We start from the raw sequence: 14865 nt of genomic DNA, 5'->3' as shown, positions 1-14865 counted from the left end.
AGGAGATGTGTGTTCAGTTTCTGGGTCGGGAGGATCCCCGGGAAAAGGAAATGACAACCTACTCCAGTATTCTTGCCTAGAGAAAGCCACAGACAGAGGAGCCTGGCGGGCTACAGTCCATACGGTCACAAAGAGTTGGACACAACTGAGCAACTAAACAAGAAGTCTTTCCTTCACCATGCTACAGCAAAAATGATCTTTTACAAAACCAAACTCTTGTCGTGTCGTTCCTGGACTTAAAGCACTCTGTGGCATCCCATAGCCTTCAAAATAAAATTCAAACTCCTTAACATAGCATGAAAGACCCCTATCTGTCCCACCAGATGCCGGAAACAGCCTGCAACTTTTTATACTTGAGCTTATCAATTCATTCAAGACATCAGACTGTCATTGACTGGGTGTTGGATGTGTTAGTCTCTCAGTCATCTCTGACTCTGCGACCCTGTGGACTGTAGCGCACCAGGCTCCTCTGTCCATAGGATTCTCCAGCAAGAATACTAGAATGGGTTGCCATTCCCTTCTTTAGGGTATCTTCCCAACCCAGGGATCAAACCCAGGTCTCCTGCATTGCAGGCAGATTCTTTGATTAAGGACTCAATATTTTTCAGTAGGTTTGCCAGGCACTGGAAATGTACTACTACACCTGGTAGAGCCTAGAACATGATCTGACCAAGACTCAAGGAATCCACCCCTAGCCCCAGAACTTACTTCTCTGTCTGCCCATAACTCCCTCCTCTTCCACCAGCTAGGTTTTTATTTTCATGAATTTTCTTCATTTCTCCCAGATGCCTCTGTTGAATTTTCTGATAGCCCATGGTGCTGTAATTGGGTATTTATCTGTTTTCCCCCTTTGTGTATGAGATTTTTGAGGACAGGAACTTTGTCTTGTTCATAGCACCTCACATAGGGCCCAGCTCATGGTAGGTGACTCTAGGGGTCATGGTTCCACAGCCACACTGGTTCTGGCCAATGTAGGGTGGTGTAGGGGCCCTGAAAGAGAAACCTCTAAACACACTGTCCCTTGTTTTCTCCTTGGTGTCATATCTAGACATGATGCCTAGCACTGCTGCAGCCGTCTTGCTGTCCAAGTGGCACTAGCTTTAGAAAGAAGCCAGTAATGAGGGCAGCAGGGCAGAGAGCTGCAAGTAACCTCAGCCTGGGATCCTCCTACATCTGGACCTGAAGTTATGTAAATAGCAAATTCCTCATGGCTTAAGCCATCTGATTCAAGGTCTTTTCTTTCCTTCTCCTTTTTCTTTTCCCTCCTTTGTGTTCTTTTTCTTTTAGCTTTTATTTTTTGCTGCCCACATCTTTCTAACTGATTTGTGACTCAGTACCTGTCTTCGGTCGGGCTGGCAGTAGAGGGCCTAGCCACAGAGTCCAGCTGACAGCATCTGCAATTAATTGTATTTATTTAAAGGTCTTATTTTCCCTGCTAAACTATAGATTCTTCTGAGGGGAGGAAGTGATTTTGTCTCATATTGTCCTATTATTCTCTTCTTTGAAGGATACAGAGTTCCAAAAATATTGAGTCAAACTAAATTGAACTGGCATCTTCAAATACTTTTTTCTCCTTTTTCTTAACCCTCAACATATCACTTATCTTTATACCACATAATTTAGTATTTTGTGCTATACGGTGGTTCTTACATTGACTCCCATTGAAAGTCTTGCACTCCCCATGAAGATGTTAAGGTTCTGGAGAACAGCATCTGAGTCTCATCTCGTTATTTCTTTGATATCCCTTGTGGTTCGCATTTGTAGGGCTCATAGAGGCATCTAACAACTTCCTGATGAACTAATGCTCTGAAACCTTGCAAACATTACATCCTACCAAGATTTTCAGTTATGCACTCTTTCATGTTTGTCTCGGTTCCTTGATGGCAAAAGTTGTCACCATTTTTGCTAGACACCCTATAGACATAGAGTACCTTCTCGTCTTTCCCATGTGCATAGAGGTGACATCAGATAAAGCCTTTGTGACTAATGGAGGAGAATATTAAAGTATTGTCTCCCCACAGATCACAATTCCACAAAGCGATTTTGGTGAACTTAAACCTCTCAAGGACTTTTGTGGTGGAGGTGAAACTAACATTCAGAATATTGTTTGGGATGGAGGGCTGTTTTTGGAAGTGACACCACACGCTGATCACCTTGTTTAGCCGTTAAGCCTGCTTTGCTATTAACTGTAGATAGTTACAGAGCCTAGTTTTCTTTCTCATCTCCAAGACATTTCTATTTTTGAAGCTCTACTTCTTAGGTGTGTCCCTCTGGATTTCTAAAGAAGTCTATAGTCACAGTTACTGCTTGTTGAAAGGATACTTGGCACCTTGTTTTCTATCCCTTAGAAGGTCCTCTGACAAGATGCTCCAATTGCCTGTTTTTCACACATTTTCCCATGACTGAGATTCAACAATACAACTCAGCAGTTTAAATTATTTAAACAAGCTCCCAACAAATAAAAAATCAGGGAGAGGTAAACATAGGCACCTGTACATTCTTATTTTTCAATGCCTCTTTGAACATCGCTTTCCCTCTCTTGGTGATGGATTTTGACTCTGGTTATAATAACAGTATCTCTTAGAGAAAATATTTTAAAAACCCTAAAACCAAGAGAAAGCAGGAATTAAGAATTGACAAATTTGTCCTCATTTCCCCCTCCTTATTTTATATATCTGAGTGGTTTTGCTCTCAAATCTGATGAACAAGTTTTCTTTTTGAAGAATGGTCATGCGTTCTTTGGGTTATTTAGTTTCCAGCCAGGTATGTGAAAGTGGTAATAAATTACATGTGTGCTTAGTGTCAGGAACATCCATAGTACAATCGAGGGGATGCCAGAGAGCAGGGCTTTTAATTTAATCTCCTGTGTCAAATACTGTACAGTTCAGTTCAGTCGCTCAGTTGTGTCTGACTCTTTGCAGCCCCATGGACTGCAGCACTCCAGGCCTCCCTGTCCATCACCAACTCCTGGAGTTTACTCAAACTCATGTCCATTGAGTCAGTGATGCCATCCAGCTATCTCATCCTCTGTCGTCCCCTTCTCCTCCTGCCTTCAATCTTTCCTAATATCAGGGTCTTTTCAAATGAATCAGTTCTTTGCATCAGGTGGCCAAACGATTGGAGCTTCAGCTTCAGCATCAGTCCTTCCAATGAATATTCAGGACTAATTTCCTTTAGGATGGACTGGTTGGATCTCCTTGCAGTCCAAGGGACTCTCAAGAGTCTTCTCCCACACCACCATTCAAAAGCATCAATTCTTTGGTGCTCAGCTTTCTTTATAGTCCAAGTCTCACATCCATACATGACTACTGGCTTTGACTAGGTGGACCTTTGTTGGCAAAGTAATGTCTCTGCTTTTTAATATACTGTCTAGGTTGGTCATAACTTTTCTTCGAAGGAGCAAGCACCTTTTAATTTCATGACGGCAATCACCATCTGCAGGGATTTTGGAACCCCCCAAAATAGTCTCTCACTGTTTCCACTGTTTCCCCATCTATTTGCCATAAAGTGATGGGACTGGATGCCATGATTTTAGTTTTATGAAAGTTGATTTTTAAGCCAACTTTTCCACACTTCTCTTTCACTTTCATCAAGAGGCTCTTCAGTTCTTTGCTTTCGGCCATAAGTGTGGTGTCATCTGCATATCTGAGGTTATTGATATTTCTCCTGGCAATCTTGATTCCAGCTTGTGCTTCCTACAGCCCAGCGTTTTTCATGATGTACTCTGCATATAAGTTAAATAAGCATGGTGACAATATACACCCTTGACGTACTCCTTTCCCTATTTGAAACCAGTCTGTTGTTCCATGTCTAGTTCTAAATGTTGCTTCCTGACCTGCATACAGATTTCTCAAGAGGCAGGTCAGGTGGTCTGGTATTCCCATCTCTTTAAGAATTTTCCACAGTTTATTGTGATCCACACAGTCAAAGGCTTTGGCATAGTCAATAAAGCAGAAGTAGATGTTTTTCTGGAACTCTTGCTTTTTTGATGATACAGTGGATGTTGGCAATTTGATCTCTGGTTCCTCTGCGTTTTCTAAATCCAGCTTGAATATCTGGAAGTTCACAGTTCATGCACTGTTGAAGCTTGGCTTGGAGAATTTTGAGCGTTACTTTATTGGCGTGTGAGATGAGTGCAATTGTGTGGTAGTTTGAGCATTCTTTGTCATTGCCTTTCTTTGGGATTGGAATGAAAACTGACCTTTTCCAGTCCGTGGCCACTGCTGAGTTTTCCAAATTTGCTGTACAACCGATGGAAATAACTTAAGGAAGCTTGACATGTGAGACAATGTGTTGCATGCCCTAGGGGATAAAAGATATGTCAGACACATTCAAACCCTACAGGTATACTATAAGCAATCAGAAAAGGGGGAAAAAAACCTTTTTTTTCAAAAATGGAAAAATTGTATTACATAAGTAATTCACTGCCATAAAATTAAGTTAGAGATAGATTTAGTGTAGAGACTGAAATGTCTAATTCTCCATCTGTCATTACAGAGATAGACACTATGAAGAGTTTTGTTGAGACTTTCAGAATTTTTATCTGTATAGTATAATACATGTGTATAGAAACGTGTATTTTTATGCAGTGGGATCATACTATATATATTGTTCTTTAACCTCTGTCAGTGCATATAATTATCTTTGCTTTATTTCTCACTGGCTGTGTACTATTCCATTGTATGTGTGTATCACACTGCCTCATATTGACAGTGGGACCCAGTTCTCTGAGCTTTTTAAATTGAAGTATAGTTGATTTATGTTGTTGTTCAGTCATCATGTCTGACTCTTTGTGACCCCGTGGACTGCAGTATGCCAGACTTCCCTGTTTTAGGTGTACAACCTAGTGATTCAATATATTCATAGATTATACTTATTTAAAGTTATCTTAAAATAATAACTGTATTCCTCTGTGATGTACAATATGTCCTTGTTGCTTTCTCTGAGATATTTTTTACTCCATTAGAAACAGTGTTGTAGTAAATATCCTTGTTCATTTATTTATTTATTACACTTGTTAAACCAACTTCTTAGGAAGATCAGGGAAGATTTCAGAGAAGTGGAACTTTATTAGAGCCTGGAGGATGGTGTGGCATGAACAAGGATGGAAACCACAAGATGTAGTCTGGGATCTGTGAATAGATGTCTTTGGGTGAGGTGTAGATTTTGTGGTTTCCATCTTGGGCAATTGACTCACGATAAAAAGTTAAGATGAAGGGGGAGTTTGCAAAAGAACATGAAGTTCCTACAGTTTAGACGTTTTGAGTTTGCAATGATGCCATGATGAAATGCCTAAGAAACATTAGATGTGGGAATGGAGGGTGTCAGGTAGATGGGAACCACCAGAGAGGAGGAGGCATCGGTTTCCAGGAAGCACTGGGAAAGCCATGGCACACAAAAGAGACATCATGAAGGATGGTTCAGCAGGGCTGGGGGACCGACTGGGTGTGACGGAAGTCAGGAGGCCCTGTTTCCTTATCTAAAATTTGGGGGACAACAATTTCCGTTCCTCACGGTTAATATGAGCACTAAGCGAAATAACAGGCAAACTTTTCATAAGTAACAGTTACTCCTGTAATACCATTTCATTAGGTTATGAACTTTCTCTGTAGTCCCCCAAATAATGGTCATCCCAGCAGGGCTCTAGGAGTTGTTCGTTTATGGAACGAAGAGGGTGGATTACAATGACCTTTTCAGGGAGCAACTGTGAAGTCACCGAAGGGGGTTGGCTATGTTTTCCCAGTGATTCAGTGGAAACTCAAGAGTTTAACTTAAGAGTCACCTCCAAAGATGTGAATCTGGTCTAAATACTTTGGGGCACTTTCACATCTGTGGTTATTGAGTTAAATTTTCCCTTTTATCTATTTCAACACCCCCTATCCCACCCGACTCCCCATCAAATTACAGAGATTTGTTTTTGCTTTTAGAGCAGAAAGGAAGGATGGGAAGACACATTCCAAATATTTAGTTAGTTTCAAAAGTATGTGTTATTCAAAGCACCTTCAAGTACTAGGTTTCTTGAAATAAGAAACTCTATCATCTCTCTCTGCTGTGTTCCCTTGGCAGGAACAGTAACCATCTACTTCAAGTGCAAAACACTCAGCTCTTTGCAGGGAAAGAATAACAGCATGAGAGTTGGGAGAGGGGAATTCCAGGCTCAGCTCTCCTCATCCAGGTGGGAAGACTTCTCTGGGCCTCATGATCCTGATCAGTAAAATGAGAGGGCTGAACAGGAAGCCTTTAGTGCCTTATTGGTAAGATAAGGCACAGATTCCTTGTGAGGTTGATGGGGCAGTAGCATGAGCTTTGTTTTGCAGACTTGGAAATGGGAAACCCAAGAGGTGAGTGACTTGACTAAGCAGAATGTGATTTCCCTCCTCAGAGATGAGACCAGAGCCAGTGTCTGCCAGCTGGTTTCTAGCGGCAAACACTGTCTTCTGAAAAACTCTGCCTTTGATTGGGATGGAGGCTTCTAGAAGGTCAGAGATCTGCTTCCTTCATGTGGAAATCACCTCCCATCCCTTGGCAGCTCCATTATTTCTTCCCTTCCCACTCCCACTTTTCACTCTTTATTCCGGCCTGAACTACTTTGAGTTCTTCATATGGCCCCACTTCCTCTCAGGTCCTGCTCTTTGCATAAACTCGGTGTATTTTTCTCTTCTCTGGGAAAACTTTTCTCCCCATGAACCTTTTTCCCTAGTTAACTCCTCGTCTTTCAGGCTTTTGTTCTATCCTTGTCTTTTTCAGGTAGCTTTCCCCAACTCTCCCTCCTAGCTATGTTAGAGATACTTTCTCTGAACTTTTCTAATCATTATGATGATAGTATTTACCACTCTGCAAGGTAAGTGCCTGTTAATTTACCAAAGTATATGAAAAATATACTTGATGGTTGTCCCCAGATTTCAATGGCTTCAACCAGGTAAAAGTTTTTCTTTCATGTAACAAAAAATGTAGAAATATGCTCTCCAGAGTCAATGTGGTAGCTTAACAGTCAACAGGGACCAGATCCTTAAAGTTTTGTGCTTCAGTGTCCTTAATGTTGCCTCATGGTTCCAAGATGGCTGTTGGAATGCAAGCCATCACATCCATGAAAGGGGCAGGAAACAAAGGAAATATCTACCAGATGAGTCAGTCCCATTTATGAAACTTTCCTATAAGCTCTACCAGAAGTCATCTACTTGCCTATACTAGGTTGGTAAATATAGTTTGTCAGTATCCTGAAAAACACTGGATACTCTTGGTAAGCTACAGGAGAGAGGAGCTGTTTGGTAAACAGTCTGCATCTCTGTCATCTAAACAATCCAAGATGTGGTAGGCCATCCATGTCAGTCTGTGAGCAGACAAGTGAGGAAATGAAAGAATTTATGAACTTTTGTAACAGCTTCACGTTGACGTGATGTGGTATCTATCCACAATTATAGGCAGTAAAACAGTAACATTTGGTTCTTTCCCACAGAGTTTGAGAAGCCCTACCTGCCACAGGTCCTCTATCTTCCCCACAAGACTACAAGCATCAAGAGGGCAGGTAAGCTTTGCTCTCTGGTTTGCTCATGGGTCCTGCTGCTATAACACCTAATGAAGAGGTGGTTTACAAACCTGTGAGTCTGGATGATGCCAGAGACTCGGCCTCTGCACTGATGCTGAATTGAATCTTGAAGACAGAGTTTGGGGTGAAATAGAAAAGAATAGGAAAAAAAAATGCTTTATTGCTTTGCCAGGCAAAGGGGCACACAGTGGGCTCCTGCCCTTGAAAACTGTGTGTACCTACCCAGGAGGATTTTTTGAGGAGTTTTATAGCAATAGTTCAAGGGTAAGGTTGCTGATAAGATTAGGGTGTGTGCAGGTCCTCCACTCCTTTAACCTGGTCTCGGGTCACCTTCTTGATGAGCTGCTCTGCTTCCTTTAATGTAGTCTCAGGTGGTCTTCTGTGGCATGAAGACTGCTGATATCTTCCATTTATAGAAAGTTAATTCTATGGAGAACTTAAAAACATTGTTATGTGTATCACTTGAGGCTGAACAAGAACCCTGCCCCAATACTGCACTACTGTTTCTTGGCTACTCCTCCCTGGACTCTGCATTCCCCTCCCTTCCTGGATTAGCAACTGTTCAAATCTGTGCTTTGAAACTCAGGAAAGGTCATGGAGCCTGGAGTCTGTTCCCTATAAGAAATGGGGGTACACACAACAGCTTCTATACCCAGGAGCCCCACAGGGTCCTGGTGAGCTTCAAGGCTAAGCATTGATTGCATTTGTCACCATCTGGTTCTTGCTCAGCTGACCTGCTCAGATGTGTCTGAATTTCTCTCCTCTCCCGTGTCCCTTCACGATCTCATGTTCTTGCTTCTCTCTTGCCCTACTGTCTGTGTCTCTATGATCCCTCTTTCTCTTCCAACTCTTGAATATGCCAACTCAGCCCTGAGCCTTCCACTTCTCCCTCTCTACACCTTCTCCTTCTGGGCTTACCTACTTCATCAGCTTTCCTGCTCCTACAGGAGAAGGACCTCCAGATCTTGGCCTCAGGCTGAACTCTCTCTTGGCCCCTGGTATCTTCCAGGTGCTTGCTGGAGTGCCTCCAAAACTGAAGTCTCTCTTCTCCTAAGTTAGGCTGACTTCCCAACTCTTTCCCCGGAAACCAGTGGGATTTGACGAAGACCCAAGAGAGGCCAAGCCTTGGGAACGGATAAATCTAAACAGTTGGGGGAGATAGGATGTGCTTCTACATATGAGCAAAGGAGGCTCCCCACGCTTAGACCAGGCCCAGAGGGTCCCCTCCTGTAGGGCTCTGGGAAAGTGGTGCAGGCCTTGCTCATGCAACTGCAATGCTTTCTGTATTGGGGAGGGAGGTGTGATTGAAGATACTTCCTCCCTCAAGGATGACCCTTCATCACAGTGAGCAATTGCTCTTCTCTAATTAAGTGCAAAGCCCACCCACTGTGAACTCACTCCCCAGATCTGTCCAGGACTGCCCTGGCCTTCTCAGCTTGCTTCACAATCAATAGCTCTAGAAAAACGGAAGGTTTATTCACTGAAATCGCAGATCAATGAGACAAGATTTGCATATGAGCTTAGTATATAAATCCTGGGCTGAGGTAATAATTTTTTTTTCACCTGCTATCTCCTGATTTTCCCTCCCTTTCTGTTTTCTCAGTTCATTCTCCTTTCAGCTCTTTTGTCCTTCTCTACACGGATAATATCCTTTCCTTAAAGACTCCTACTTTTCCCCACCCCACTCCTATGCACTTCCCCCAGGCCCTGTGTGATGATTATCTGTGAATTTGCCTCCTTCCACCCAACCTTGAGGGCAGAGATACTATTTCCCTCTGGGTCTCCAGAGTGATGGCTTCCCTGATAGCTCAGTTGGTAAAGAATCTGCCTGCAATGCAGGAGACCCCAGTTCAATTCCTGGATCAAGAAGATCCTCAGGAGAAGGGATAGGCTATCCACTCCAGTATTCTTGGGCTTCCCTTGCAGCTCAGCTGGTAAAAAATCTGCCTGCAATGTGGGAGACCTGGGTTTGATCCCTGGGTTGGGAAGATCCCCTGGAGAAGGGAAAGGCTACCCACTCCAGTGTTCTGGCCTGGAGAATTCAACGGACTACAGTCCATGGAGTTGCAAAGAGTCAGACACGATTGAGCGGCTTTCACTTTCACTTTTACTTCTCCAGAGTGAGCTGGGCATGGGGGTTTGGGGGCTGCCTCATGGCCTATGCTCAGCACTGCTCTTTGAACCCATAAATCTGTTTATTGAACAACTTCTCCTGTTCCTCTCTTTCTCCATTCTTTCCTCTTCTATCTCCCAGCTTCTTCTCCTTTCATTCATCTTCCTTAAGAGGAAGATTCCTAGTAGATACCTTGACAAGGAGGAGCTAGTGTGTGTCACCATGGTTGGGACTTCCCTGTCCCAGAGGCCTAGGGGTCACCTAGGACAATTGGGGATCATTCTCCTACCTGGCAGTGTTCCCCAATATTCTCCCTTACTCCCAGGGGACTTGAAAGACCTGAAGAATATTTGTGCCCTTCTCTTGTCTGAAGGCTTTGAAAGCTTCTCTTAGACAGAGGTGGAAATAGTGTGATGGAAACGCCTAAAACCTGATCCCAATGAGTCTCTCCAGAAGATAGTGCCCATAGGATTCTTGGGTTTCTATTTTCTGTCTTGACTAAGAAGTTGTAATGTGTGCACTCTTTCAAAGCAGATATAGCTTTTGACTTTATTTTTGCCAGTTTAATCATGTTTTGTTGTAACTTTCTTTTCTTTCCTCTGGGATATCAAAAACTTGCATTGGCACATTTGGGGGTCCTCTTCTCAGTGTGATACTTATATTTAGAGGTAAGTGATTGTTTGAATAAAAATTGGCATGGGTAACTGCCAAGACAACTTCCTGCAGTGTTAGAGACAAGTCCAGATTGGAACGGAACCTGGGGTCCCATCTTGGATGCTGGCTGCTCAAGATCGGAGGCTCCAGTGCTTGTGACTCATAACAGTGCTGGCCACTGACGTTCCTGTGGTGTGTCATTAACAATGTGCCTCCATGTAGGATCTTATTTGAATCTTGTGTCAGTGCTCCTAAGGTCAGTTGTAATCACCTACATTGTAGTCTGAGTGAGTTGAAGGTCAGATGTTATGTACTTAATAACTTGCCTGCAGTTCCACGGCCAGGAAGCACTTCCTAAGGCTCAAACCCACTTTTTGCTGCTAAATTCCTTGTTCTTCCCACTGAGCCACATGGTCCAGGTATGAACTCTGCTCTAGGGTGATGAGCATCATGGGATTCATGGGATGGTTCTTGACTGCCACTGCCCTAGCTGTCAGTGTGAGAAATAGCTCCTGATGAAGTTCACTTTTCCTGGGCGAGAAGGAAGGTGAGTGATGTGCAAATAGCTGAACTTCCTTGCTCCAGTTTCCAGAAAATGCTGCCAGGGCCCATGGATAGGACCACTTTAAATCCTTCCCAGTCTCTCCTCTTCCGGTGCATACCTTCTCTTCCTTGCAGCCTCTCAGTACTGCCTTCCTTCTGCCTCCGGCTCTCTGGGCATCCCAAAACCTATTAATACCCATTGTTGCAGTCAAAAATATTGTGCAGTTACTCTCCTGTCCCAACCTTTGCTGAGAAAGATTCTGGTTAATTAACATTGATTGCAATCCACCACTGCAAGTAAAAATCGATCGCTAGGGTCCCTAATTTGAATGTACTTCTCTCTCCTTATCTCTGGTGAGAAAAAGAGAGGCAGAGAGGGTGAGGAAGGGAAGAGGGGAGAGGACAGAGGGTATTTCTTAAGCAGTCCAATTTCCAGGGTCCCTGGTGAGGGACATTAGTGATGCTGCTGGTCTTTAGATCTTGCCAACTCGCCTTCGGCGTGGCCATTTTTCAGTGTGACGTCTAATTGCCACAAATAGTCACTGTGCCCATTTGGGCCTTGTTCATAGCTCCCTACATTATTGAGAGAGGAGTGCTAGTATTGATTCTGGATGGCCAGGGAGAGCACCAGAGAATATTAGTAAGGAGCGGAGAGAACACAGTACATAAACTTTTATGACACGATGTCAAGCTGGATTGTGAAGACATAAATGAAAAGGACAGCATGCTCTGTAATTACCACAAGCACACGTCTTCTGTCTGCTGGGGACGGCGGCCCAGGCTGGCTGGGGCAAATTGCAGAGGGGGATGAATTGTCCAGCTCACAAAAACAGTGGCCCGTAGTGGTTGCTCCTCATGCTTGAGAAAGAATATATGGAATGAAAAAAAAAAGCCCTTCTTGTTGTGTGTGGTAGTGTGGTCCTGAGAAAATTGTGTGGGTTCTGATGTCAAGTTTGTCACTGACTTTAGCCATGTGACAGAGGGTTATTCACTTAACCTCTCTGAGCCCCAATTCCCTACAGGGTAAAAAAGAGGTAATTATAACTACTTTGCAGGGATGATGTAAAGATTAAATGAGATAATGCATGCAAACATTTTGCATGGTATTGGAAAATAGCAGGCTCTCAGCATAGTTGGACTTCCCTGGTGGCTCAGCTGGTAAAGAATCCGCCTGCAGTGTGGGAGACTTGGGTTTGATCCCTGGTTGGGAAGATCCCCTGGAGAAGGGAACGGCTACCCACTCCAATATTCTGGCCTAGGGAATTCCGTGAACTATATAGTCCATGGGGTCACAAAGAGTCAAACACGACTGAGCGACTTTCACTTCCACTTTCACTTCTTTCAGCAGATAGTAGATATAATCATCATTATTCATTTTTGATTCAATAAATATTTATGGAATATTTGCCCTGTGCCAGCACTATGCTTGATGCCAGAGGTAGATGGGCACCCCAGGCTCATGGATCACACAGTTCTATGGGTGAGACAGACATTAATTAATTATCAACCCAATATGTTAGAAGCTGGGAAGAAGGCCATAGTGCTACATGACAAGGTGAGATTGAGGGCAGGAGGAGAAGGGGATGACAGAGGATGAGATGATTGGATGGCATCACCAACTCAATGGATATGAGTTTAAGCAAACTCTGAGAGATAGTGGAGGACAGGGAAGCCTGGCATGCTGCAGTCTATGGGGCTGTAGTCGGACACCACTTAGACTGAACAACAGTAACTCCTGTTCCTGCCTTTTCAACACTCACATTTATTTGTTTATTATCTGTCTCGCTCACTGAGAAGAGGGACTTGGTTTGTTTGATTCTCTGCTCTGCCTCCATTGCCTAGAAGCATGAATGACATAGTGAGTGGGCACTCAGCAAATATTTACTAAACCAATGAATAGCTATATACCCAGGATTCAGAGCAAGAATTTGTACCTGACTTTTAAGAGCTTATAGTCAAATGAGGTACAAAGGAAATGCATAGTATTTAAAACTCAGTGAAACCATTATCAAGTTTAGTTACAAAATCACAATGGAATGTGTACCCAGAAAACTCTCTGCCTGGACACTGGCATCACATACAAGCATGGGCTGGTGACACAGATGTCACACGGTCAGTATTTAGTGAGGAGTAAGGAAAGGGAATGGACAAATAATGTAAGTGGTTGTCCCTTCTGAGGTCTGTGGCTGTATTCACCCAGTGTGAGTAGTTAGTCAGGGTAGGTTGACTTGTTTAGCCAACAATGCCCAAAATCAGCAGTGAGGTCAGCACAGGGATTCCACTCCACCAACTATTCAGGACACAGGCTCTGCTGCTCGGGTCTTGGGTGCTCCAGTGGAGCCTCCTTGTCCAACTGGCCGGTGACTCACTGCGGCAGCCTGGAGCCTGCCAGGGAGCTGGCTCTGGCTCACGTTGTGTTGGTGAGACGTCACGCGGCCGATGCAGGGCGGACTGGGGAGTGAGACAAGTGGTGTATCCAGGAAGGGGAGCTGGTGGGCACCCTTGGTCTCTACCGCCATGAGTTCAGCAAACTCATGGAGACCCGACTGTGTGCCAAACACCGGGTTCCAACATGGCCAGACCCCAGAACCCTCCAAGAGAATGGCATCTAGTGGGCAAAACATGGAACAAAATTACAAATGGCAGGTCTTAGTAAGAGCCATCGTAGAGGGACAGCAAGTACAGTAGCAATGCAGAGGAAGGAAGGAGTTATTCCATACCAATTATGGGGCGGTTGCAATGGGCACAGTTAGACTGGAAAGGAAGTTAGGCCTATAATCCCTGGGGTGGTGAGATAGCTAACTGTACACCATAGACTTGCATTCCCCTCCCGTGGTACAGGCTGGTGACAGGTAAGCAGCTGTCCAGGGTCTCCATTTCACAGACCTCCTGGTGAGGTTTCACTAGCTCTGAACAGTGAAGTGTCAATCAAAAGGACAATGTTTACTTCTGGGTCAAGTCGGGAAGGAAAGAGGTGTTCTTTCTCCATCTACTCGTTCTCCACCCACTGGCCAAACGTTGATACCGAGTTACCTTGTAAGCCTCATTTGGGGATGGTAGGGCTTCTAAATGACTGAGGAACAACCTCCCCTTAACACCCTGATGCGTTGGAATTACCCTGGACAGTATGTGAATGAGAAAGATAAATGTTATTGAGTTTAAAAATGTTATATATTTTGGAAAACAGTGCAATAGTTTCCTACCAGCTTAAAAATGCACCAGTCCTGTCTTCCAGCAGTTCTACTCCTAGGGATTTACCTAGGAGAAATGAAAACATATGTCCACAAAAAGACCTGTGCTAGAGTATTTATAGCAACTTTATTTGTAATAGCCAAACACTGCAAACAGTCCAAGTATCTGCCTGCAGGTGATTGGATAAAAACATTGTATATTGCATATTCATATATGGAATACTCTTTGACAATAATTAGTAGGTAAAGAATCAATTACCAGTATACTCAACAACATGTGTCAATATTGAAAACATTATGTTGGGGAGAAGGAGTGGGACATGAAAGAGTACATGCTGTGTGATTCCTTTGTGTAAAGTTCAAAGCAGACAAACTAATTTGTGGTGACAGAAATTAGGATAGTAGTTTCCTCTGGGAGAGAGAATTGGCTAGAAGGGGACATGAGGGAACATTCTGAGATATGGACATGTTAAGATTTGAAACACTGAATGGTAGGGTGGTTGTGTACATTTATCCAAAGTCATCAGTTGGTACCCTGAAGATCTATGCATTTCATTGTATATAAATTTTACTTTAATGTTAACTAAGCAAAAAAAAAAGTGTTCAGGCAAAATGAATGGATAATTTTGATTAAAGTTCGGGGTTCTAGATGGAGGGATAAGGGTAGAATACAGTAGTATTAGTACTTAGTATAGAGTTCTTAAGTAGTATTCTAAGACTGGTAAACATCTGGGCTTCCCTGATTGCTCAGATGGTAAAGAGTCTGTCTGCAATGCAGGAGACCTGGATTTGATCCCTGGGTTGGGATGATTCCCTGG

General features: G+C 43.5%; 1 long non-coding RNA gene across 1 annotated transcript in view; it reads left to right on the top strand.

The window, feature by feature from the left end:
• Positions 1-14865, top strand: part of LOC136148538 (uncharacterized) — a 287598-nt gene that overhangs the window by 50391 nt on the left and 222342 nt on the right. The window contains exon 7 of the long non-coding RNA XR_010659517.1: positions 7457-7525. This is a non-coding gene — a long non-coding RNA (uncharacterized lncRNA). The remainder of the gene's footprint in view (positions 1-7456; positions 7526-14865) is intronic.

The sequence above is a fragment of the Muntiacus reevesi genome, chromosome 17 (assembly GCF_963930625.1).
Source record: "Muntiacus reevesi chromosome 17, mMunRee1.1, whole genome shotgun sequence".
Classification (NCBI taxonomy): Eukaryota; Metazoa; Chordata; class Mammalia; order Artiodactyla; family Cervidae; genus Muntiacus; species Muntiacus reevesi.
This window is presented reverse-complemented; position numbering and strand designations above follow the sequence as displayed.